The sequence below is a fragment of the Tachypleus tridentatus genome, chromosome 8 (genome assembly GCF_004210375.1).
Source record: "Tachypleus tridentatus isolate NWPU-2018 chromosome 8, ASM421037v1, whole genome shotgun sequence".
Lineage (NCBI taxonomy): Eukaryota > Metazoa > Arthropoda > Merostomata > Xiphosura > Limulidae > Tachypleus > Tachypleus tridentatus.
The window spans coordinates 121,136,644-121,161,290 of record NC_134832.1 but is presented as its reverse complement, the minus strand read 5'-3'; the positions used below and the strand labels follow the sequence as shown (position 1 = coordinate 121,161,290).

The window sequence follows — 24,647 nt, the reverse complement described above, 5'->3', positions numbered from 1 at the left end:
AGTTATTGGATTTAAAAACGTCTTCTGTTATGATACCTGAAAAATAATTGAAATCAAGCAGACATTCTTTGTATGCTTACAAGAGTTATTAACTTCGGGCAGGATTTCAGTGTACTGACAGAATGGTTATTGGATTCTGGTATGTTAACACACGAATTATTAGCTTTAGATATGTTTTACTTCTGATACTTTGACATTCAGATTATAGGCCTTAAGCGGAAATGTTAATGTTGACAAAATAATAATTTGGTTCAGATAAGCACTATCCGATTATACTAACAAATTGTTAATAAATTCAGACAGGTTCTTTTTTTTCCGGCATACTTAGTTTGTTTTAAATTTCGCGCAAAGTTACACAAGGACTATCTGCGCTAGCCGTCCCTAATTTAGCAGTGTAAGACTAGAGGGCTACTCTTTTACTAATGAATAGTGGGATTGACCGTAACATTATAATGTCCCACGGCTAAAAGGGTAAGCATGTTTGGTGTGACGGGGGATTTAAACCCACGATCCTCAAATTACGAGTCTTCCGGCATGCTGTTTTGTTTCTTTCAGATGCTCTAGCCGAGTTACTCAAGCATATCTGCGTCCTTAACGTTCAATTAATATACGAGAGTGATGGTAGGTAGTCCACAACACCTACCGCCAAATTTCAAGCTGCTGTTAATGAAAATGGAGATTTGACTGTTACTCTTATAACTTACCTATAGCTCCAAAATGCGACGAGGGATTTTGCTACAACGGGAAGCGAACTGTGGACCATCAAATTTAGTAATGGTAACCACTAAATCACTTTTATCCAATCCGAAATCCTAACACAAGTAAACTTTACTGTGTTCTGATAAAGTACTGGATGTTATGACACTACAATGTACTTTCTGTTGTCCTAAGACAAATTTATTGGGCTAAACCAGACCTGAAGGTCTGCTGTCAACAAACGTTATTGAGTGCAAGCAGACACTTTAAGGTGAAAGAATCGTTTCACTTAGACCTGGGTTTCTCTCTGGGCGCAGTGCACCAGAAGTGTTTCACTAGGCTTGAAATATATCTCACATAAATTATTATCTCTTACGTCCCAAATATGTTTAAATTATTTTGAGTAATAGTTTCTTCTTGTGGTCCAACCCCAGAATATTTTCGGTGACACTCCTAGAGAAACATTCTAGTATTCTAGGTGAAGTTTCATTGGACTAAAGACGGATTTTTATTTCTCTTAAAGTGTTACTGGTGTAAAAATAATTTTTAGTTGCTCACATAGAGAAAAACTAAACAAAGACTTTTCAGTTGCTGAAACTGTACCAACAGGTTTATTCGGTTTTGAAATTTTCTGCAAAGCTACTGGTGGGTCATATGCATTAACTACCCCTAATTTCGAAGTGATAGACTAAAAGGAAGACAGCTAGCCAACCTACCCATTGCCAACTCTTTTACAACGAAAAATAAAATTGACCATCATATTATAACGCCCCTAAGGCTGAAAACGAGAGGATGTTCTGCGAAGGGATTCGAACTAGTGATCCGTAGGTTACGAGTCAAGCTCCTTAAACACTTGGCCATGCCAGGGTGTTCATTAACAGGAAATTCACTAGAAAAATAGAGGACGACAGTTAGGAACTCTTCACTTATAGAACCAGTAGCAGTAAAGCGGAAATCACGTCCTCCTCCTATTCGTGTAAAGCATGTAAATATACTGCGTAGCATACATACAGAAATATGAGGTTATTATTATCATTAGTTTTTGGTTCGTTCCCTGTGTCCTTTGAATGCAACTTTTAAACTATGAATGTCATTATAACAGCTACCAACAGAAGAAGTATAATATAGGCCCGGCATGGCCAGGTGGTTAAGGCTCTCGACTCTTAATCCTGAGAGTCGCAGGTTCGAATCCCCGTCACACCAAAATGCTCGCCTTTTCAGCCTTTGGGGCTTTATAGTGGTTCGGTCAATCCCAATATTCGTTGGCAAAAGAGTAGTCCTAGAGTTTGCATTAGGTGGTGATGACTAGTTGCCTTCCCTCTAGTCTGCCATATTAGGGACGGCTATCGCAGATAGCCCTCGTGTAGTTGCACGAAATTCAAAACAAACCAAGTATAATATACTACTATAAACTTGGTTTTCTCGACATCCAGTAGTGGAAGAAAAACGAACTTTAATTTTATTTAGTATTTTCATATTTCTTCTTGGTTACATATTTCGATTTAGCGATATAACGTTTTAGACACAATACAAATCCGTATAAGGTATTGTGAAATCACGTTCCTCCGGTCCAAAGCAGACGCTAACAACGATATGATAAAGAGAAAGTATATTTTTGTAACACTTGCCGTAAGCAAATCAAGTAAAATGATAATTCTTGATAACGTGTTACAAAACAAATATATTTGTGAACAAGGCGAAAGACGTCAGGTAATAGCCACAACAATGATAAAAGACTGAACATTCTGATCTTTTTAGAGTTAAATCTATGAAGTCTCTTAGTTTCATGATAAATATTTCAAATGGAAGATATAGCGTGTAGTGAAAACCACGTGCTGTTTCCTTTTTGTTCTTTTCTTGCCTGTAAAGGGCCCGGCATGGCCAAGCGCGTTAAGGCGTGCGACTAGTAATCTGAAGGTCGCGGGTTCGCATCCCGTCGCGCCAAACATGCTCGCCCCCCCAGCCGTGGGGGCGTTATAATGTTACGGTCAATCCCACTATTCGTTGGTAAAAGAGTAGCCCAAGAGTTGGCGGTGGGTGGTGATGACTAGCTGCCTTCCCTCTAGCCTTATACTGCTAAATTAGGAACGCCTAGCACAGATAGCCCTCGAGTAGCTTTGTGCAAAGTTCCAAAACAAACAAACTTGCCTGTAAAACAATATAAAACGTTGTATGCTATATATAAACACCACTGCGAGCCATGGCACTAAAGTGACATAATTGGTGTCTATATATTTCACTTATGGCGGATTCTCAACCACTGACAGTGTGCAGTGCCTTCACGACGAACTTATGACCGAAGCAAAATGTCACAGCACTTCCAGAAAAAGACGATTGCTATTGCGAAACAGCAAACAGACTCAGATCTCATTTAAATTTTAAAGGCGACTAGAGTGAATAACATCTATAAGTGAAAAACAACAGCCTACCGCACCCAAAACTATCACTATCATTGCCTAAGTTTGTAAAGTGGTTAGCTATTACCGATCACTACAAATAATGTGCAAAGAGCATTAAAAGAGTTGAGGCTCGTTGACTAAACGTTCACTCCTCAAGAATCGTTAAATAATTGCGTGTGTTTTATGAGAGAACATTAAAAGAAATCATGAGGAATATGGGTTGTCTGTGGTACATATATGGTAAAAAAATCACAGAAGAAACAAGATTCTATCCTCTTTTATTCTTTTTCAATTAATCTTGTAAGCACTTTAGCGATTTAAAACCAAACAGTGAATTATTGCGTGTTGATACATAATAGTATATCAGTTTTTTGCTGTTTGTTTCTATTATAAAGGTCTACAAGTTCCTGTGCGTCATCAGTTTTAACTCTGCAGTATTCTGTTTTTCCTAATAACTCTCGACAAGCCAGGTGTAGAAATAGGTGTAATTATTTTAGCTATTTACAGTTTTTATGACAGAGGAAAAAGACACTTTTGGAAGAGAAGGACAGGAAGGGAGTAGCTTGGGCCCACCCAACTTCCCCTGTGCACCTCAGTGATACCTACTTTACTTTTAAATACAACATAAAATGATTAGTAGCAATCTGCAAATATTCCAACCATCTGTGCGCAGTATATCTTACATGTATTTGTTATTGTAAAGAAGTATATCTTACATGTATTTGTTATTGTAAAGAAGTATATCTTACATGTATTTGTTATTGTAAAGAAGTATATCTTACATGTATTTGTTATTGTAAAGAAATATATCTTACATGTATTTGTTATTGTAAAGAAGTATATCTTACATGTATTTGTTATTGTAAAGAAGAATATCTTACATGTATTTGTTATTGTAAAGAAGTATATCTTACATGTATTTGTTATTGTAAAGAAGAATATCTTACATGTATTTGTTATTGTAAAGAAGTATATCTTACATGTATTTGTTATTGTAAAGAAGTATATCTTACATGTATTTGTTATTGTAAAGAAGAATATCTTACATGTATTTGTTATTGTAAAGAAGAATATCTTACATGTATTTGTTATTGTAAAGAAGTATATCTTACATGTATTTGTTATTGTAAAGAAGTATATCTTACATGTATTTGTTATTGTAAAGAAGTATATCTTACATGTATTTGTTATTGTAAAGAAGTATATCTTACATGTATTTGTTATTGTAAAGAAGTATATCTTACATGTATTTGTTATTGTAAAGAAGTATATCTTACATGTATTTGTTATTGTAAAGAAGTATATCTTACATGTATTTGTTATTGTAAAGAAGTATATCTTACATGTATTTGTTATTGTAAAGAAGTATATCTTACATGTATTTGTTATTGTAAAGAAAAACGAAACACACGCTACTCTTCAAAAATTTTGGCGACGTAAATACAAGCTGCAGAGATTGTATTAAAACTACCATTCGCGTGAGAGATGGACATTTGTTGCAACTTTGGACAAGTCTGGGTGAAATAACAACCGCGACATGGAATGGGAGATTTTCTACCAACTACAAAGTGGTATAGACTCTCCAAAACGGTAAAATAACGTTTGTTGCTTTTATTATAATTATAACTTATAGTTACATCGAGCTTTACGTATAATAGGAAATGTAAACAATGAAAGGATGGTTACATCAGGACATAGCGCTAAGTTATATCCCTAATTCCACAATACGCTATTTATTCAGTGGCCATGCTATTACCCTTCTCCGACTTAGCCATGAAGCCAGTTTACTACACATTCATTACTCTGTGTATTAGGTTGACATAAACGCGGTATAGGAAGACAATGTTTACGTATAGTGGAAGGTGTGTGGAAAGTGTGGTTCAACAATGATCATAAAGTCATTTACAAAACAATGGAGATTGTTGTACAGCAAAAAGTTTATATTCATGGCAATTTGAATAACCACGTGTGATCAAGAGGAAGGAAGTAATTATAACGGCAGCCCGAAACCTGGAACATAGTTCCTATAAAGTGTGATTTACCCTCCATGGTAATCTTACACATCCGTTTCGCTGCTTCGTTTGGGTATTATTTTTTCAATTCTTATTTTTGTTTCAGGCTTCGATGTGGATTTCAAAGTTTCTTCCACCTCAGTTAAATCCAAGGGTGTCTGGAAAAAAAACAGTAATAATATAATAAATTATACGTACAGTCCCTAATAAAATTCATCCATAAAACTTAACGCATATAGAGTATTAATTAACTATGATCTTGTTCGAAAGAAATCTTAAACGTGGTAGAAAATCACATACTTCAAAAATATATTACAAAAAAAGTGACAGAAATCATGGAAGTACAGAATGTTTGTTAAGATATGGTTTTCGTATCGAAGAGGCCTGGCATGGCAATCTGAGGTTAGCGGGTTCAATTCTCCGTCACACCAAACGTGCTCGCCCTTTCAGCCGTGGGTGCATTATAATTGTACGGTTAATCCCACTATTTGTTAGTAAAAGAGTAGCTCAAGAGTTGGCGGTGGGTGATGACGACAATCTGCCTTCCCTCTTATCTGTTACTAATAAAATAGTGACGGCTAGTGCAGATAGCCCTCTTGTAGATTTACGCGAAATTCAGAAAACAAACAAACAAACAAATCGTATTGAAGATTGAAAATTAAGACATTTCATATTTCAAAGAAAATCGGAATATCTTAACAACCATAACCTATCAATATTACGCCAACTAAACCTTGATTCTCTACGACTACTCGCATCACCTTGGGACATCGCCTTCCTGTGTTAAGCATCTTTATGAAAAAGTTTTAACTCAAAGCTACAGTGTAACAACCGCCCTACGATTTCACGTGACAAGGTGGTAGAAAGGTAGATTGTTTAATACAATAAAAACGAGTAATTATTGTCATGAATTCGTCTTTTTACAGAGAATAAACAATGTATGATGTTTGAAACACTCAGTTAATGTACAGACGAACGTTACTTAAATGAACAGCTTAGTTGGTTAACTGGTGACCAGGCAATATATATATTAATCCACTTTTATGCATCCCAGAAATGTCATATGATCACCAGCTTATCAGACATTTGCTCATTTTAAAACTTCCAACCTAACATCATGTTTTCGTAGTCCCCAGCTTGTGTTTGATAAACACAAATCGACATAACTGTCTATTTGTGCTCTGCTCACAGTTAGTATTGAAACCAGATGTTTAGTTTTATAAGCTTTTAGTCTCACATCTAAGCCAACATGGGTCCCCAGGTTTTAACCTAGCGGCCAAAGCCTCTTATGTAATGGTATTTATTTGGTGTTTTCAATGTGAACGTTACCTTATGATACAAAAGTGCTAAACTAAGAGGGACAGCGACACTTCTAATTTATAACTTTTCACTAGGTGTTTGTTTGTTTGTTGAATTTCGCGTAAAGCTACACGAGAGCTACCTCTGCTAGCCATACCTAATTTAGCAGTGAAAGATTAGAGGGAAGGCAGATAGTTATTACCACCCATCACCAACTATAGGACTATTCTTTTAACCAGAAAACAGTGGAATAGACCTCACATCATAACGCCCTCGTGGCTATTTGGTGAGACGGGTATTTGAACAGGCGACCCTCATATTACGAGTCAAGCAACCCTATCACGTGGCTATGCCAGGCTATCTTACTAAGAGAAGAATAACAGGTCGCAGCACCCACCGTCTATTTAGCTACTCCTAACCTAAAAACAGGATTGAATGTTACAGCTAAAATGTCCCAACACCTACTATCACCAGCTGAAAATGCAAAACGTATTCTACGGCATATCAGGCTCAAACCTTGGACCTTTCGATCCACAGTCTGATAAACTAGCTACTGGGCTAGTTGAAATAAATGTATAAACTCGTACAATCAGTTTACTTTACAAATGAATTTTGTAAACTTCCAATAATAGAAAATGTCGTTGTTTCGGTTAAAACGCATTTCATGCACAGGTCAACTTACAATATCTCTCAGTAGGAACTGAAATACTTGACCACTTCCTACCCATTAAAATACTCATTGCTTGACAACAGAGGGAGTTGCTACTTTAAACTCGTCTACTTCTACAACAATCCATCATCTAACTTTTTAATTTTTATTTAAAAGAAACTTATCACCTGACACACTTTGTGCACACTCTAGTGTTGTGTATAATAAAAGCGAGACCTGACTCGTGATAAATACGAGACTTATGAACTGCCAAGTCCTCTGGATTGTCATATAGCATGAAATACTCCAATAACTCATTAAATATTTCTCTGTTGTTAAGTGACCCTAGTGCCTCTTTTTTTAGGTCCTTTTATCTGCACAAAATCGCTTTACTTCTGTCGTAAATTTTCCACAGACACTTGCTTGTATTTTTTTTTAATATTTACACATTTTAAGGCTCTTAATTAAATATTCTTAAACTTTAATTACTTTGTTCCTACGTATCTGGTTAAGTACTAAGTTCTGATGTGGCATTTTATATAATATATTCTAACGTTTTTGAATATTTTAAACTATTAAATTACGAAGTACAAAATACACACATACGAGGGCTGTTCAAAAAAAATACGCGGACTGACGTCATAAAACAAAATGTACTTTATTTAGAAGTTACAGGTCTGGGACCCCTTCAAAGTACTCTCCTCCCCAACGCACACACTTATCCCAACGGTGTTTCCACTTGTTGAAACAGTCCTGGTACGCTTCTTTTTTAATGTCCTCCAGCTCCTTCGTCGCATTTGCCTTAATCTCGGGAATCGTCTCAAATCTTCTTCCTTTCAAGGGTCTTTTGAGTTTGGGGAAAAAGAAAAAATCGCAAGGAGTAAGGTCAGGTGAGTAGGGTGGGTGGGGAAGAACAGTGATCGAGTGTTTGGCCAAAAACTCACGAGTTCTGAGGCACAAATTTCGCAGCAACGCGGTGCATCTTCAATTTTTCGGTCAAAATCTCGTAACAAGATCCAACTGATATCCCACACTCTTCAGCAAGCTCATTGAGAGTCAGACGTCGATTTGCCCGCACCAGGGTGTTGATTTTGTCGACGTGTGGGTCGTCAGTTGACGTAGAAGGACGTCCAAAACGCTCATCATCTTCAATGGACTGTCGACCATCCTTAAAACGTTCATGTCACTTGAAACATGCCGTACGCTTCATAGCAACATCACCGTAAGCCGTGTTAAGCATAGCAAAAGTTTCAGTCGCAGATTTTCCAAGTTTAACGCAAAATTTCACAGCAAATCGTTGCTCCTTCAGGTCATTCATTCTGAAATCCGCCAAACGAAAAAAATCGCACTTCACTTAAAACCGCGTAGCTAATACACAAATCGTAATCAGCTTATCTGTGCAAACCTAGCGACATCAAGCGGATTCCCCTGGAACCAACTGGAGCCGCGCAATTCAAATAGTTTGCGTATTTTTTGAACAGACCTCGTATAACTGCCACCTCAGAAGTTATTAATAAAGTGTGTTAAGGCATGGGTACATATAAACGGTCAAACTTCATTATGTGGTCAATCAAAAGTACTTTAAGAATAAATAGGTTTGGTTTGTTTCCACTTTCGTGCAAAGCTACACTAGGGCTATCTGCTCTAGCAGTCCCTAATTTTGCGATGTAAGACCACCTACCGCCAACTCTTGGGAATAGGGGGATTGACCATCACATTATAACGCTTTAACACCTAAAAAGGCAAACATGTCTAGCGTGAAGGGGATTACAACACGCGACCTTCGGATTATGAGTCGAGTATCTTGACCACCTGGCCATGCCGGGCCGGAAAAATGGGATGTGTTATTAACCACATGGATTTTCTTTTAGTCTTATCAATTCATAATTAGGGACAACAATTCGCAAATAGCCATTTTGTAGTTTTATTGCGAATACTCCAATCAAAACATCAAATAGCAAAATATAAAGTATTTACTTACGATCGTGTGATTGTTTTTAGTATATTATTTTATATCAAATGTGTTGGCTTCATCTTCCTCAATCTATGTATATTTTATACTTAATAAAATATTGACTAATAAATCACAGTTATTTCTAAATACTACTTGGTTTTATTTTCGTCATGTTTTTAACTTTTAACAAGTAGATGTAATACTGTTTTACAAAACAAGTTTACTTGTGGTAATATACCAGTGCTCAACACGTTATATGTAAAACAAACACGTACAGCCGTAATTTACATTTCTGAGGGAAGCCAAAACTCTTTACAAGTTTGTAACTACTCGATGGTGTGAGATTAGACTACATTCCAGTTAAAACAGTATGTGCGTTTAGTAAATATTTTACATGTTAATAGAAAGTAACAAACTGTAAAGTGAAGTAGCGAACACAATACACCTCCCTGCTTTCCTTTAAAAAATACATACGTCTTTTCTGTAACAGTTTCCAAACGACATTTCTATCTTGCAAAGACGGGAAGCAAAAGAGGCTGCTGGATCCAACATAATCGTATTTATAATTAAGGAAGTTAAATACAGGGTGTCGAATTATTTATTTAAGCAGGAGCATTTCACGCAAAGCTACACGACAGCTATCTGCGCTAGCCGTCCCTAATTTAGCAGTGTAAGACAAGTGGGAAGGCAGCTTGTAATCATTACCGACCGCCAACTCTTGGACTACTCTTTTACCAACAAATAGTGGGATTGACCGTAACATTACAATATTACTCCATGGCTAAAAGGGCGAGCATGTTTGCTTGACGGAGATTCTACCATGCGACCCTCAGATTACAAGTCGGGTGCCTTAACCATCTGGTCATACCGAGCATCCCGTTAGGAGAAACCTGGATTCATTGTCTACTGATTTTTACACACTTAAACACCTCACATTATGTGCTGCTGTGAGTTATTTTTATTACACTTTAACTTGAACAAACAAATTTTGTGTACATTATTTTTATTCAAGAATTGTTCAAACTTATTAGTACAAGATTTTTCCTTACCTCCACAGTAAGTGGAATCTCCTCCAATTCACTGTCAGAGTTAGATATTTTCTGAAAGGGAAGGTTGCGCGTGCTTTGGCCACAAAAATTTTGTTGGAAACAGAACATGCCACACATAATACCCTTGAACACAGCAGTTGTCAGAATCCTGTCGGGAGCCAAATGAAACATGGGAATTTGAAAATCATTCAAATTTAACACATATTTATACATGTTAACTAAGTTCGTATTCATGAAAGTATTTAATATCAATACTTGATTATAATACTGAAATAATAAGGTCATGATAATTATTTCAGGGAATTCTCAGATTCGTAAAATGGGCCGTCTTATAATACATCTTTATTTGTTGTTGTTTTTTAATTTCGCGTAAAGCTACACGAGTGTTATCTGTTCCTAATTTAACAGTGTAAGACAAGAGGTAAGGCAGTTAGCTGCTCATCATCTTCCATTCCCTTGGACATGCCGGGCCTACTTTGTTCTGAAAATAGTTTCAATAGAATGCATATGGTAACAATAACGACTTTATAATGATCCCTAGCTAGATAGTATCATGTAGACGAGGCAGATCTTGGCTATCATATTATAAGGACGAGGCACAGCCAGTTGGTTATAGCGTTCGATTCGTAATCTGAGGGTCGCGGATTCGAATCTCCATCATAACGAACATGTTCGCCCTTTCAGCTGTAGGGGAGTTATAACGTGCGTCAATCCAATATACGTTGGTAAACGAGTAGCCTGAGTTGGTGTTGACTAATTGCATTCCCTCTAGTCTTACACTTCTAAATTAGGGACGGCTAGCGAAGATAGCCCTCGTGTAGGTTTCTGCGAAATTCAGAAGACTCAAAAATCAGTACTCAATTACAAATCTTTCAGAATGATATTGTTGGTTTCGTTTGTTTCAGTTTCGCGCAAAGCTACACGAGGGTTATCTGCGCTAGCCGTCCATAATTTAATAGTGTGAGACTAGAGGAAAGGCAACTAATCATCACCACCCACCGCCAACTCTTGAGCTACTCTTTTACCAACGAATACTAGGATTAATTTATACATTATAACGCTTCCACGGCTGAAAGGGCGAATATGTTTGGTGTGACGGGGATTCGAAACTGCCACCCTCGGATTACGAGTCGAGTGTCTTAACCACCGTGCCATGCCAGGCCAAATTCAAAAGAAGCTTTCAGAACAAATTAACGCGTAATATAGACTTTAAGTGGTGTTTTAATTCACTACTATATACATATATATATAGTTTTACTTTTTGCCAAATTTTGATATGTCAGATACTTTAATACTGAAGCACATATATATGTGTGGGTGTGTTAAAAAACGAACTGTCAACAAGATTTATGTGGTTTTATTTTCATTAAAAAATATAAAATAATAATATCTAGTAACTTTTTAACTTCAAAGAGTAATAATTATTATTTTTCCTTCTAACGTATATTGTTGTTTCCATATTACAAACATAAAATAAGTAGAACAAAGCTACTCTAGGGCTATCTGTGCCAGCCGTCCCTAATTTAGCAGTGTAAGACTAGAGGGAAGGCAGCTAGTCATCACTACCCACCGCCAACTCTTGGGCTACTCTTTTACCAACGAAAAGTGGGATTGACCGTCACATTATATCGCCCCCACGGCTAGTTTTTTCTTCGGATCGTTTCGCATATTTTTAAGAATCCTACTTTTCCTTTTTCTCTACGAGTTGGGAATACTAAATTTAAAAGTGTTTTATTTCAGATCGATTAGAATATAACACCTCGATATTTAAATAAATAATGTCTTTGAAAAACAGTGCAGTTGAAATAGTGTGGGCGACTTCTACAGAATTTCAAAGCCACGAAGTCCCCCCCTCAAAGGCACAGTGGTATGTATGCGGAACAACAACGTTAGAAGCCGGATTATCTCGGCAGAGCACAGACAGCCCATTGCGGAATTTTGTGCTTAACCATAAGCAAAACAAAAAACAACAAAGTCACCACTGTTAAAAGTTTTCTTCTCAAAACACAATGCTAGCAATGTACATGCTTGTAATGATGAAAGATGGGGTTAAAATGGTTCTTTTTGTTATTACCATCGTCTTATCCGGAAACGTGCTAGGTAAAACGTAACAAGCAATAAATAACATTTCAGGGACCGTTGCTAAAAATAAACGCTCACTAACTATAATATTATTAACAAAAACACCTATATTTTTTTCTGTCTAATTTAGCACCATTTACACCATTTTTCCTTTATCTTTTTCGTTTGTGTGTTAATTACGTTGCATTCTCCTTTATTTTGTTTCTCCTCTATTCACTATACACCTTGAACATTTTTCCATCTCATGTTAAATAATGTTGGTGTTATACAGTTTATGTTTTTCTCTTTTCACAGTCAATATCTTAGTTTTTTCACCGCTTTTAAATTCATCACGATTTTCCTTAATCTCCCCTCATTTTTCACACAAATCCAACATGATCCATACTTTTGTTATTCACTTGATGTAAAAAAAATATTAAAATAAAAAAAACTCACAACTAGAAGCATTTTCTTTCTCGTTTGATGAAAAAATAAAGAATAATCTATCTACACACACTAACGCTGCTTAAGTCTGGGAAAACGTTACAAATTATTTTCATTAGGTTCTGGGTCTTTTCATGTTCGTTGTTTTGTTTGTTTGTTTTTATTTGTTAATCTTCAGACAGGTTTATTTGTTCAAGAAAAAAACAGTAAACTTAGTTTTTTACAAAACTTAATACGATTTGTATCCAACAGAAACGACTTTTGTAAAAACAAATGCTGGATTCAAATCTTCTGGTTCTTTAAAGATTTTATAAGCAATGGTGACCAGATGCAAGATACTGTTCAGCCTAATTTTTTTTTAATTCAGTGAAAAAAGACAGATCTCTAGAAATCGCACTATCTTACTGTTTTAAAATTTTATTAAGCTTACAGACACAGAATGGATACAAAACATTTACATTGTTATTATGTCATTAAACGTTACAATTTCTTCTGTAAGCAAGAATATTTTTGTTGAATGACCATTGAAATACTAAAATATTTTTTATCGTTAAAACTTGCGTACTCGACAATAATTACACCAGTGATTGAAACGCCACTGGTGTTTCTAAAATATTCCTTTTTGCTCTAAAAGCTATAACTTGTTATGCAATAACACTTATAGTCAGTAAATAAACTCAAAACGAAACTAAAGGTTTACATTTTTACCATAGCCACCCAGTGGCATAGAGGAATGTCTTAGGTCTCAAAACGCTAAAAACAGGGTTTCAATACCTGTGGTGGACGAGACACAGATAGCTCATTGCGTAACTTTGTGCTTAAATTGAAACAAATTGTTAGCCTACTCGCTGTTCTGTTCGTCACTAAGCCTGTCTGAAAAATCACAGATATTTTAAATAAAGTACATATATGTAAATTTACTGTTTAAAAATAGTCATAACATTATAGGATAAATGGAAACTATAACTTGAATTCCAACTTTGACCTATGCAGAAAATTGGCTCTGGTTATATTAACGGTTTACATGTTAGTACAGTTCATTTATTATTGAGATGTTAATGGTTTACATTCTAGTATAGTTCATTTATTATTGAGATGTTAATAGTATACATTCTAGTCTACCTACGAATCATTTAACTACAACGTCGGTAAATATATAGCGTGGGCATTTTCTAGGTATGTAACATCAACCGGCTCCATTTTCAAAGACTCTTTCAACCTTAAATATATTCTTAATCAACTAAATCATAAAGCCTTAATGGCCAGTTTTGATGTAATCTCCCTCTTCACAGAAGTCTCAACAACTGAACCCTGCAAGATAGCTTTAGAACTTTATAACCTAGACCCCAACCCATTGATGCACATCCCCAGTAACTAATTAACAATCCTTATAGAATTCACTATCACCAAAACTAACTTTATATTCAACAACCAAAACTACTTACAAATAAATGACCTAAGTATGGGGAATCCTGTGTTACCAGTTCTAGCCAAAATTTTTATGACACAGATTGAATCATAAGCGATCAATTCAACCTTACACCCACCACTGTACTGGTACAGATATGTTGATGATACAATTGCTGGATTCACATCTACAGAACACATACTTAGTTTTTTCAGTCACGTTAACTCTATACACCCCAACACTAAGGTCACCTGTAAAAAGGAAAAAACTAACCAAATATCATTTCCTAACCTCAAGATCACGAGAACAGATACACAATTCAAAACAGAAATCCACAGAAAAATCCCCCATACTGGATTATACATTTCCTGGGACTCAGTACGTGAAACGAAACAAAAACTCAACATATTAAGAAACCAAATAAACACAGCCATAAAACTATGTTCACCTGATAAAATTAACGATGAAATCAACAAAATAGAACAACACTTCATCGACATCAACAAATTTCCTCAAAAACCCGTTGAAAAAATTATATACATACACCCAAACCAACAACAAACAAACAACAGTAAATTCCAAGATACAACAAACTACAAAACCTTATACTGCTGCATATCATATGTTCCCGACATCGGTGGAAAAATAACCAACATTTGGAAAAAACTTAAAACAAAACACAACATTCCAGCAAACAGCAAATTTATTCAAAAAACAGGTACAAAACTACACTGACAAACATAACACCAACATAATTACTAAAATACAATGCAACAACTGTTACTAGAAACAAGCAGAAAAATGGAAACTAGATTCAAAGAACACAAAAAACACCTTCACACGTTTTTGAATACACACAACATAACCACAGAAAACACCCAGATACCAAGTAAAGAAACAAATATAAACAAACGCAAAATCAAAGAAGCTCTACTTATACAGCAACTAAAACCAAATTTAAACCTATATAAAGGAACACCTTTATACCTATACTAATTAGTATCCTAACGTCTAACCGCAACGCCCCCTATAATCCCGTAACCGTTTATACTCTCGTCCCTAAGACATCTGTCCGTCAATAGTCACATTGAAACTCTCTCTTTCTTAACCTGAAGATGACCTAGGAAGGTCGAAACGTTGTTCTCTCCCTATTAATAAAAGTGTTAATACCCATACCAGCCATTCTGAGATACATTCTAATACAGTTCATTTATTATTGAAATATTAATCGTTTACATTCCAGTACTGCTAATAAATTATTGAAATGTTAATGGTATACATTTTAGTACAACTCATTTATAATTGAAATATTAATGGTATACATTTTAGTACAACTCATTTATAATTGAAATATTAATAGTTTACAATCTAGTATAGCTCATTTATTATTGAAATATTAATGGTTTATGTTCTTCTACAGTTAATGTATTATTGAAATGTTAATGGTTTATATTTTTAATTAGAAAAAAAAAACTCTGTTATTACGTCTCTTTATTCCTGATAATATATTTTGTTATTTGGTAAATCCAAATGTATTTGATAGCTAGTTTAATAGTTAAATCATCACAATAATTTTCTATATTTATTAATACCAGTTTATTTTACCGTTTGTTATAGCAAGCACACTAATTTTCTATATTCATTAATACTAGTTAATGGTACCGTTTATTAACAAACACACTAATTTCCTATATTTATTAATACTAGTTAATGGTACCGTTTGGTTACAAAAACACTAATTTTCTGTACTTATTAATACTAGTTAATGGTACCGTTTGTTAACAAACACACTAATTTTCTATATTTATTAATACTAGTTAATGGTACCGTTTGTTAACAAACACACTAATTTTCTATATTTATTAATACTAGTTAATGGTACCGTTTGTTAACAAACACACTAATTTTCTATATTTATTAATACTAGTTAATGGTACCGTTTATTAACAAACACACTAATTTCCTATATTTATTAATACTAGTTAATGGTACCGTTTGTTAACAAACACACTAATTTTCTGTATTTATTAATACCAGTTAATGATACCGTTTATTAACAAACACACTAATTTCCTACATTTATTAATACTAGTTAATGGTACCGTTTGTTAACAAACACACTAATTTTCTATATTCATTAATACTAGTTAATGGTACCGTTTATTAACAAACACACTAATTTCCTACATTTATTAATACTAGTTAATGGTACCGTTTGTTAACAAACACACTAATTTTCTATATTTATTAATACTAGTTAATGGTACCGTTTGTTAACAAACACACTAATTTCCTATATTTATTAATACTAGTTAATGGTATCGTTTGTTAACAAACACACTAATTTCCTACATTTATTAATACTAGTTAATGGTACCGTTTGTTAACAAACACACTAATTTTCTATATTTATTAATACTAGTTAATGGTACCGTTTATTAACAAACACACTAATTTCCTATATTTATTAATACTAGTTAATGGTATCGTTTGTTAACAAATACACTAATTTCCCATATTTATTAATACTAATTAATGGTACCGTTTGTTATCAAACACACTAATTTTCTATATTTATTAATACTAGTTAATGGTACCGTTTGTTAACAAACACACTAACTTCCTATATTTATTAATACTAGTTAATGGTACTATTTGTTAATAAAAACACACTAATTTCCCATATTTATTAATACTAATTAATGGTACCGTCTGTTAACAAACTCTTTATAAAATACAATGTTATATATTACTCTTAATTTTTTCTGTTTTTGTTGCTGAATCCCTGAAGATCTTCTTAGATACTAATTACATACTCTGTTTTGTGGAAGGTAATAACTGACTCATTTGACTAATTAAGTACTTATGACTTTAAATTCGAAGCTAAGAGTCAAGAAACAAAGGGAAGTGTCTCTATTTGAGGGTATGATTTATTTTTTTCAATCGAAAATCCTAAAATAATAGCCCATGTGCACCGTCGGACAGTTTTCAGGAGCCATAAAATATTACAGTAATGAAGCCGGGCAACTCTGGGTGATGCTAGTCAAAATATTACAAGAAAATGAAAAATTGTCCCATTTCAGTGGAGTTTTGTCCCATGCTGAGACTGTTGTAAGTATACAAATTTACAATGTTAAACTCAGGGGTTGTATTCCCCTCGGTGGACACAGCAGAAAAGTTGATATGGTTTTGCTATAAGACACCTTAAACACACATATTTCAGGGGATTTTTATTTTCCTTCTTGGGCAAATTTCCTAAGACAAGACAATCCATTTACCTTATCTGACAGGTTCCAGATATCATACAACATAATACGGTAATTAAAACAGCTAACTACGGGGGGGGGGTGATGGAAGACAAACTTCTATAAAAAGTGGAAACGTTTTCAATTTTAGGGACTTTCCTTTTCGACAAAAATCGTAAAAGAAGATATCCAAAGCAGACCATCAGACAATCTCGATTTGTTATAGAAAAGGATTACTGAAATCAAGTCCACCAACGTTTGGTGATTACTAACCTACACATAATGATAGCTTTAAAATAAGGGTTATTCTATTTTTTAACACATTGTTTAGGTAGAGTATTCATGATGAAATGTAGTTGAAAGGACCGGAACTGTGTGCTGTAGGAACACTTACATATCTACAATAAGCAGTTGCTGTCCATACAACCAAACCTCATCAAGATTTACTCTCTTTCTTACAAGTATATATATATACACACCACCCAAATCAGTTCTTCCCAACCAGGTGATAGGTTCACCCAGAAGTTAATGTGATCAAAATCAGGGTAAATAAGAATGAGGGTATGAAGTGCAGGTTAAATGAGTATTGTCAATTATACAACAGATTCAAGAATACAAAAGTCATTAGTTATCGTTATTTATTCTAGTTGTAGTTTAATAAATACATATACTTTACGTTGCATTCATTCTAGCTGTATTTTGATACTATTTAAGTCACAATAAGGAATTTTCCAATTTAATTTAATATCTTTTTGTCTGTTATTCAGACTGGGGTGAGTGAGTTGTTGTGACAAACTTACAGGGGAAAATGATATTAGAAAAACTGAGAAGAATTGATCTAAATACTCAATCATACGGTTAAACATATAAATACTTACATCAAAGCTACTAAACAATAGAGGGATAGCTCCATTACGTTACTGGCAAATTAAACTTGTAAATAACAGTTTCTTCCTGTCATAACTTCTAAAATCTATTTTTCGTTCAAAATTTGAAATAACATTGGAGTTGACTTCTTTCTACTTGTTAAAAACAGTCTTTTATGTATGTAAGCCACATACACACACCAAACAAAACGTTTAGAGAGCGACTGTCTCTACATTGAAAACTTTGTTCTCATGAACAATTTGAGAGCGATTGCAATTTGAAATTTTCACCTGGCCAAAGAGACAAATCCAGTGGTGTCGTCGACTAAAATAGGCGAGGCCATCCAAATGAGGCTTGTGAAGGTTGGTTTCGCCCATCGAAGCTCCGACAGGTGTGTTCGGTAAATGGGGAGGCCCGCAATGATCCGTATCTCCCATCTGTGTTACCATTCAAAAATTTATAAACGCACGATGATTGTTTTGTTGTGGTTACTTTTCTGTGTTCCACAGCTAAAGCAACAATTCTTGAATGTTTTAAAGCGTAAAAGTCATAAAAAATGTAACTAGGCTCAAAGGAAAAACTAAACCTCCAAAAAGAAAATGAGTACACTGATGAAGGACATGTGTTTCACTCAGGCAATCTGCATAATTTTGTTTCTAAATTTGTATAGTAATGTTTTAGATTTTCATTTTACTTATTTAGAGGATAAATGTGAATTTCTGTTTGAAGAAATATACATTAACTTATTAAAACAAAAGTATTTCCTCTTAGTGTGTGTTTTAACTCAACTAAATATGTTGATCAGTCCTTCAAGCAAAGGCCGGCATGGCCAGGTGGTTAAGGCACTCGACTCATAATCCAATGGTTGCGGGTTCGAATCCCCGACACACCAAAACATGCTCGCCCTTTCAGCTGTGGGTTCGTTATAAATGTTGGCGCTCAAAAGTTGGCGGTGGGTGGTGATGACTAGCTGCCTTCTCTCAAGTCTTACACTGCTAAATTAGGGGCGGCTAGCGCAGATAGCCCTCGAGTATCTTTGCACGAAATTCAAAAACCAAACCTAAGTTTTGCAGCCTAAAATGTAAAGTTTAGATAGTTCGTCTCATTTAGTTATTAATCCATTATCGATATTTTCTCATGTTTAGATGGTTACAGTAAACAATATGGGAACATATGTGTCGGAAGTATCAAATCTGTCATGTACTATATTTGGAAAGCTGTACAAAACAAGATGTTACTTTTTTCAACAAGTATCAATATTAACATCATTTACTTCTCTTTGTATGTTTTTCTAAAGTATATTAATTACTTTTCTCTTTCTCTCTCTTTCTATGCTTTTCAAATAGTTTCCTTTTCTGGGTCACACGTTGTGTGATTCAGGAGATTCCATTTTGGAAGCAAATCTCCACAGAAAAAATAGAGGAACGGATATCCTGTAGTTGAAACATTTGTACCTGACAAAATGAGGTTTAGATGCTCGAATGAATACATGTATACTATTTAACTGTACGGTTTCAGTTTAATAACATTTGTACTAAAGCCATCATCATACCAAAACTTACAGTAATTCAAAATGTCCGAACTAACACTTAATAAATTTGACTAGAAGCACGTTTTTACACATTCCGAGTATCTTTCGATTTTTTACAGATATCGTAAAACCAAGTTTTACAACAAATATGCTTGTTTAACTGTAACAAGAATACCTTTCAGTACTCGTTTACAAATATTTAAGAATGCTATTGTTGATTTGGTTTGTTTTCAATTTCGAGCAAAGCTACTCGAGGGCTATCTGCGATAGCCGTCCCTAATTTAGTAATGTAAGACTTCACCACCCACCATCAACTTTTGGGCTATTCTTTTACCAACGAATAGTGGGATTGACCGTAACATCATAATGTCCCTACGGCTGAAAGGACGAACATATTTGGATGAGGATTCAAACCACGACTCTCGGATAACGAGTCGAGTGCCTTAACCATCTGGCCATGTCGGGCCATGATGTTGTTTTTGGAAACACTAAGACGGTAACTGTCAAATGACTTATCGGGATTAAGCTAAAAAAATCAAGTTATTACTTGGTAAGGAAAAGTAATAATAATAGTGACAAATCCTCTTATACAACGTAAGTGATCTCAAGTTTTATCACTCTTATTCAATAAACAGTGCAAGTATGAAATTAATATAATTCGCAAGTATGTAAAGATGTATAGGTTTACCGACACAGTACTTAACAAAAGTAAATATATTTTATTCTATGAGGGGTGGTGACACCCACCAGTGTCTCAGTGGTAGGTGTGGAAGCTTATCACCCCAAAATAAAAAAAAAACAGGTTTTGATACCTGTGTTGGGCACAGCAGAGATGATCTAAACAACCAAAACATATGGTGATAAATAATAACATACTTGACTAATATTTTCAGGAATGAGTTTCAAACCCTGATTTTCATGTACAAGAGTCTGACAGTTTGATTAGTGGTATACAGTAATATTTAATTAGCTTTCGCTATTTTAAACGGAAAAAATTAAGACGAAATAACGATAAATATACTAGAAATCCATAGAAGTTGAACTTGGATTCACACTCGTTTTGTTTTAGTTATTTCTGTCATGGTATCTGATGTTGTCACCGTGAAACGTTACGTGCCACTAACCATGTAGAAAGTGGTAAATGAGAACCACAAATACGACTGAATTTCATAACCACACCGGTATTTCTCATTTAACCAGCAAGTGCATCGATGCATGAGGTCATTAGTTTGTGGTTTCTCACTTGAGAGAGGTATATTATATAGTAAACTTTACAATCGCCTATAAATTAATATACACTGCTGGCCAAAATCTTAAGGCCAATGAACATAAAGAAAAAATATGCATTTTGCGTTGTTAGACTCAACCACTTATTTGAGTAGAGCTTCGAAAAATGAAAATAAGAAAAGGGAAAAAAAAACGTTTATAACATTTAATCGGACCATCCAGCGTGTTCACCCGAACTGAACCCCATTGAAAATATTTGGGGATGGATGGCAAGGGAAGTCTATAGAAATGGACGTCAATTCCAAACAATGCATGATCTTCGTAAAGTCATCTTCACCACTTGAAATAACATTCCAGCCAGCCTTCTGTAAACGCTTATACGGACCATGCCAAAGCTAATGTTTGAAGTCATTCGCAATGACGGCCGTGCAACTCACTACTGGGACCTCTTGTTGGGCATTTCCTACCCTGTTTAGCACTCCTTTTTGGTATGGTCTTAAACTTTGACCAGCTAGTATTTAGGTTAATTTAATAGTGTTCACATTTTCCCTAATGAATGCTGAAAAAGTTTTTTATTTTTATTTTATCTTTTTTTTTATTATTTTCATCTTTATAGTGTTTATATCAGGTCATCCCATAAGTTTGTTTGTTTTGTTTGTTTTATTTTGACTTTCTATCTAATATCTGAACAAAATGCAAAGCTACTCGAGGTCTATCTGTGCTAGCCGTCCCTAATTTAGCAGTGTAAGACTAGAGGGAAGGCAACTAGTCATCACCACACACCGCCAACTGAGCTGAAAGGGCGAGCATGTTTGGCGCGACGGGGATGCGAACCCGCGACCCTCAGATTACGAGTCGCACGCCTTAACACGCTTGGCCATGCCGGGCCCATCCCATAAGTAATGTCCGAAAAGTTAATACAAAAAATGCATCATCATTTCTGTCTTTGCAGAAGGCTCTAATAATTAAAATATGTAGTAAGACGTGTATAAAAATATTCAAACAAATAAAAGAAACTAACCCAACTCCACTTTTTTTGGTCATTAATCAAATAAACCCTTATGAAGATGTATGTGTGTGAGAAACACATTAGGTATATAATGCTTTATGAGCTTAAAAAGGCAATAATGCTGCAGAATCTACACGAAACATTCAAGGTGTTTATAGTGCGGAGTCTCTCAAATGTAAGAAAATGTCGAAGGTGGTTTCAGAAGTTCAGATCAGGTGACTACAGCTGTAATGATGTGCTACATTCAGATCGTCCTGTTGAGTTTAATGATGTCTTGTTGCTGGCTGCACATGATGAAGATTCTGCGGTAACAGTTGAAGAACTAGCACAGAAGCTTAATTCAACCCATTTAACAGTTCACTGTCATCTGCAACAGCTTGGAAAGATGTCAAAACTTGGAAAATGGGTCTCCCATTATTTGACAAAAGCCGACTTTGGAGCAAGAGAGAATATTTGCACTTCTCTGCACTCTCGTGAACGTAACTCACCTTTTTGAACAGGTTAGTGGCTGGAGATGAAAAATGGATATATTATAACAACGTTAAGCGCCGTAGACAATAGATTAGTGTAGGTAAACTGGCTAAAGCACAGTCCAAAATGGACCTCCACCCTAAAAAAGTCTTATTAAGCGTTTTGTGGGATATTATTGGTGTGATCTACTTTGAGTTGCTACCATTCAACATAACAATTACATCAGACTTCTATTATCAACAGTTAGAGCACTTGAATGTTGCACTGAAAGAAAGGAGGCCTGCATTGATTAATCGTAAAGGTGTTGTGTTACACCAGGATAATGCACGGCCCCATACAGCAAGGATCACATCTGCAAAGATAGAAGAGCTAAACTGGGAAAAACTTCCACATCATTTTTATTCTCCAGATCTTCTACATCTGATTATCATTTATTCCAAAGTTTTCAAAACTATCTTGATGGAAAAGAGCTTGGAAAACATGAAGATGAAACAAACAATCTTCTCTTCATTCTTTTCCTCCAAACTCCAAGAATTTTATAGAAGTGGTTTACAGAAGCTTGTGAATCGTTGCCAGGAAGTAATTAATAATAATGGAACATACATTATTGATTAAATAACATTAAAAGTGTTTGAAATCCTTTCTCTTTTTCTATACCTAAAATGGGACATTACTTAAGGGATCGCCTGATATTATCACAGCCTAAGAAAAAGTGGACAACCATAGAAATAAAGTTTATGATCAAAGAACGTAATGCGTTAATCTAAGCAGCTGGTTCAGCATACATTTAAACAACGGTTTGTATATACATAAACATCCTAATAAGAATGAAGGTGTTTCTTATTTACGCAGCAAATTAACAAGTTGTTAACTCATATCATTTCAAACCAGATATCAACTTACCCGCAGAAACAGTAACTGTTATGATTAACGTAGGCAGTTTTATAAAACATTTTTAGGTTGTTTACTCCGAAAATTGTCGATGAAAATTGCATCGGTTTCTCAAGCGCACTTTTATAACTTTTTGTGTAGCAAATTGTTTTTGGCTACTTGAAGTTTTTTATTATGGTATAGGAGTCACACAAAACGCAAAAAAGTACCACCATTATTGAAACTAATCCCTCTAATTGCCATTAGATTTTAGGTTTATTTTACAAAACAAATGAGGATTTTACCCAACTGCTGACAACGGAATAATTTGTGAAATTACAATAATAAACCCCAATAAATTTGTGCTTTGCAAATATAAACAAACACAAATCCAATACTAATTTTCTATTTACGTTTCGTTCCAACTATCTTGGCCATTTCCGTCCACGCTTAAGTCATTTTGTATTTGCCTATGTTTTGTTTCGTTGTATGGACAAATGCAATGGATTTTTGTGTCCAAAGGTCAGCGATCTTTATTTCTTTTTATTTGATTCACACTTTCATGGATACCAATGTTAAGGAATAATGTCCGGTTCCTGATTGGTCATTGATAAAGAAAAGTCCCATCTGAATGACCAGCCAAGTTGCAAACGTAGCGCACACAGTACAATTTAGTAGATAACACTATGTGATGCGTCACGGAATATAAGACAATATTACAACTCCAATTCACTTCTCCCTAGTGCAGGCAGCTAGTTAAGTCACTTAAGATTCAATTATTTCATCTATGGTGGTCCTAAGATCCATCAAAGTCTAATGCACATGATTTTTTCTGCTATATCAACTTTCTCTAGAGGATTGATCTCACCCTATCCACAGTTTAAATTATTTTTCATCCTGGCATCTATTACCTGGCACGAGTCGAGCTCGAGGTTTAAATAGTACAACATTCGTGTCAACTTTATTTTATACCACAAACTTACGCAGCTGATGACCTGATTGAACAGTTTGGTTTTCCCGAAGAGGAAAATGAAGAAGAATAAAAACATTGAATCATTTCTGTCATATTCTATGTCTTCTGGAAGATTATCACCTGCATAAAACTGCCCTATAGGTACCTGCGCATCCCGTTACTGATCATGAACTGGTAGATACACTAAGAGGAAGGCACCTAATGAACATCACTCTACACTCACTCTTGGGCGACTTTTGAGTAAAGGATGATTATCAAACTATAACGTCCTGCAGATTACAAGTTGATTGTACTAACCATCAACCCAAACCAAGCTGGATGTAATCAGATGTACGATGTCCTGAATATCACTACAGTTGATGATATTCAGTGCAAATGAGTTTTATTTTTCTATTGAATATATCTTTTCCTTGAAGTCCACATTTCATACACCTATATTGCTTCGCCATGAATGAATGATTTCGCACTAATTTATTGCAGTGT

At 35.0% G+C, this 24,647-nt stretch overlaps 1 long non-coding RNA gene across 1 annotated transcript; it reads right to left on the bottom strand.

Annotated features, from left to right (window-relative positions):
* Positions 1-5,014: 5,014 nt before the first annotated feature.
* On the bottom strand, positions 5,015-18,401 carry LOC143224269 (uncharacterized). Its single transcript, XR_013013302.1, has 3 exons — positions 18,095-18,401; positions 10,059-10,206; positions 5,015-5,265 (listed from the first exon to the last, which is right to left on the bottom strand). It is a non-coding gene; the product is annotated as an uncharacterized LOC143224269 (long non-coding RNA).
* Between the last annotated feature and the right edge of the window lie 6,246 nt (positions 18,402-24,647).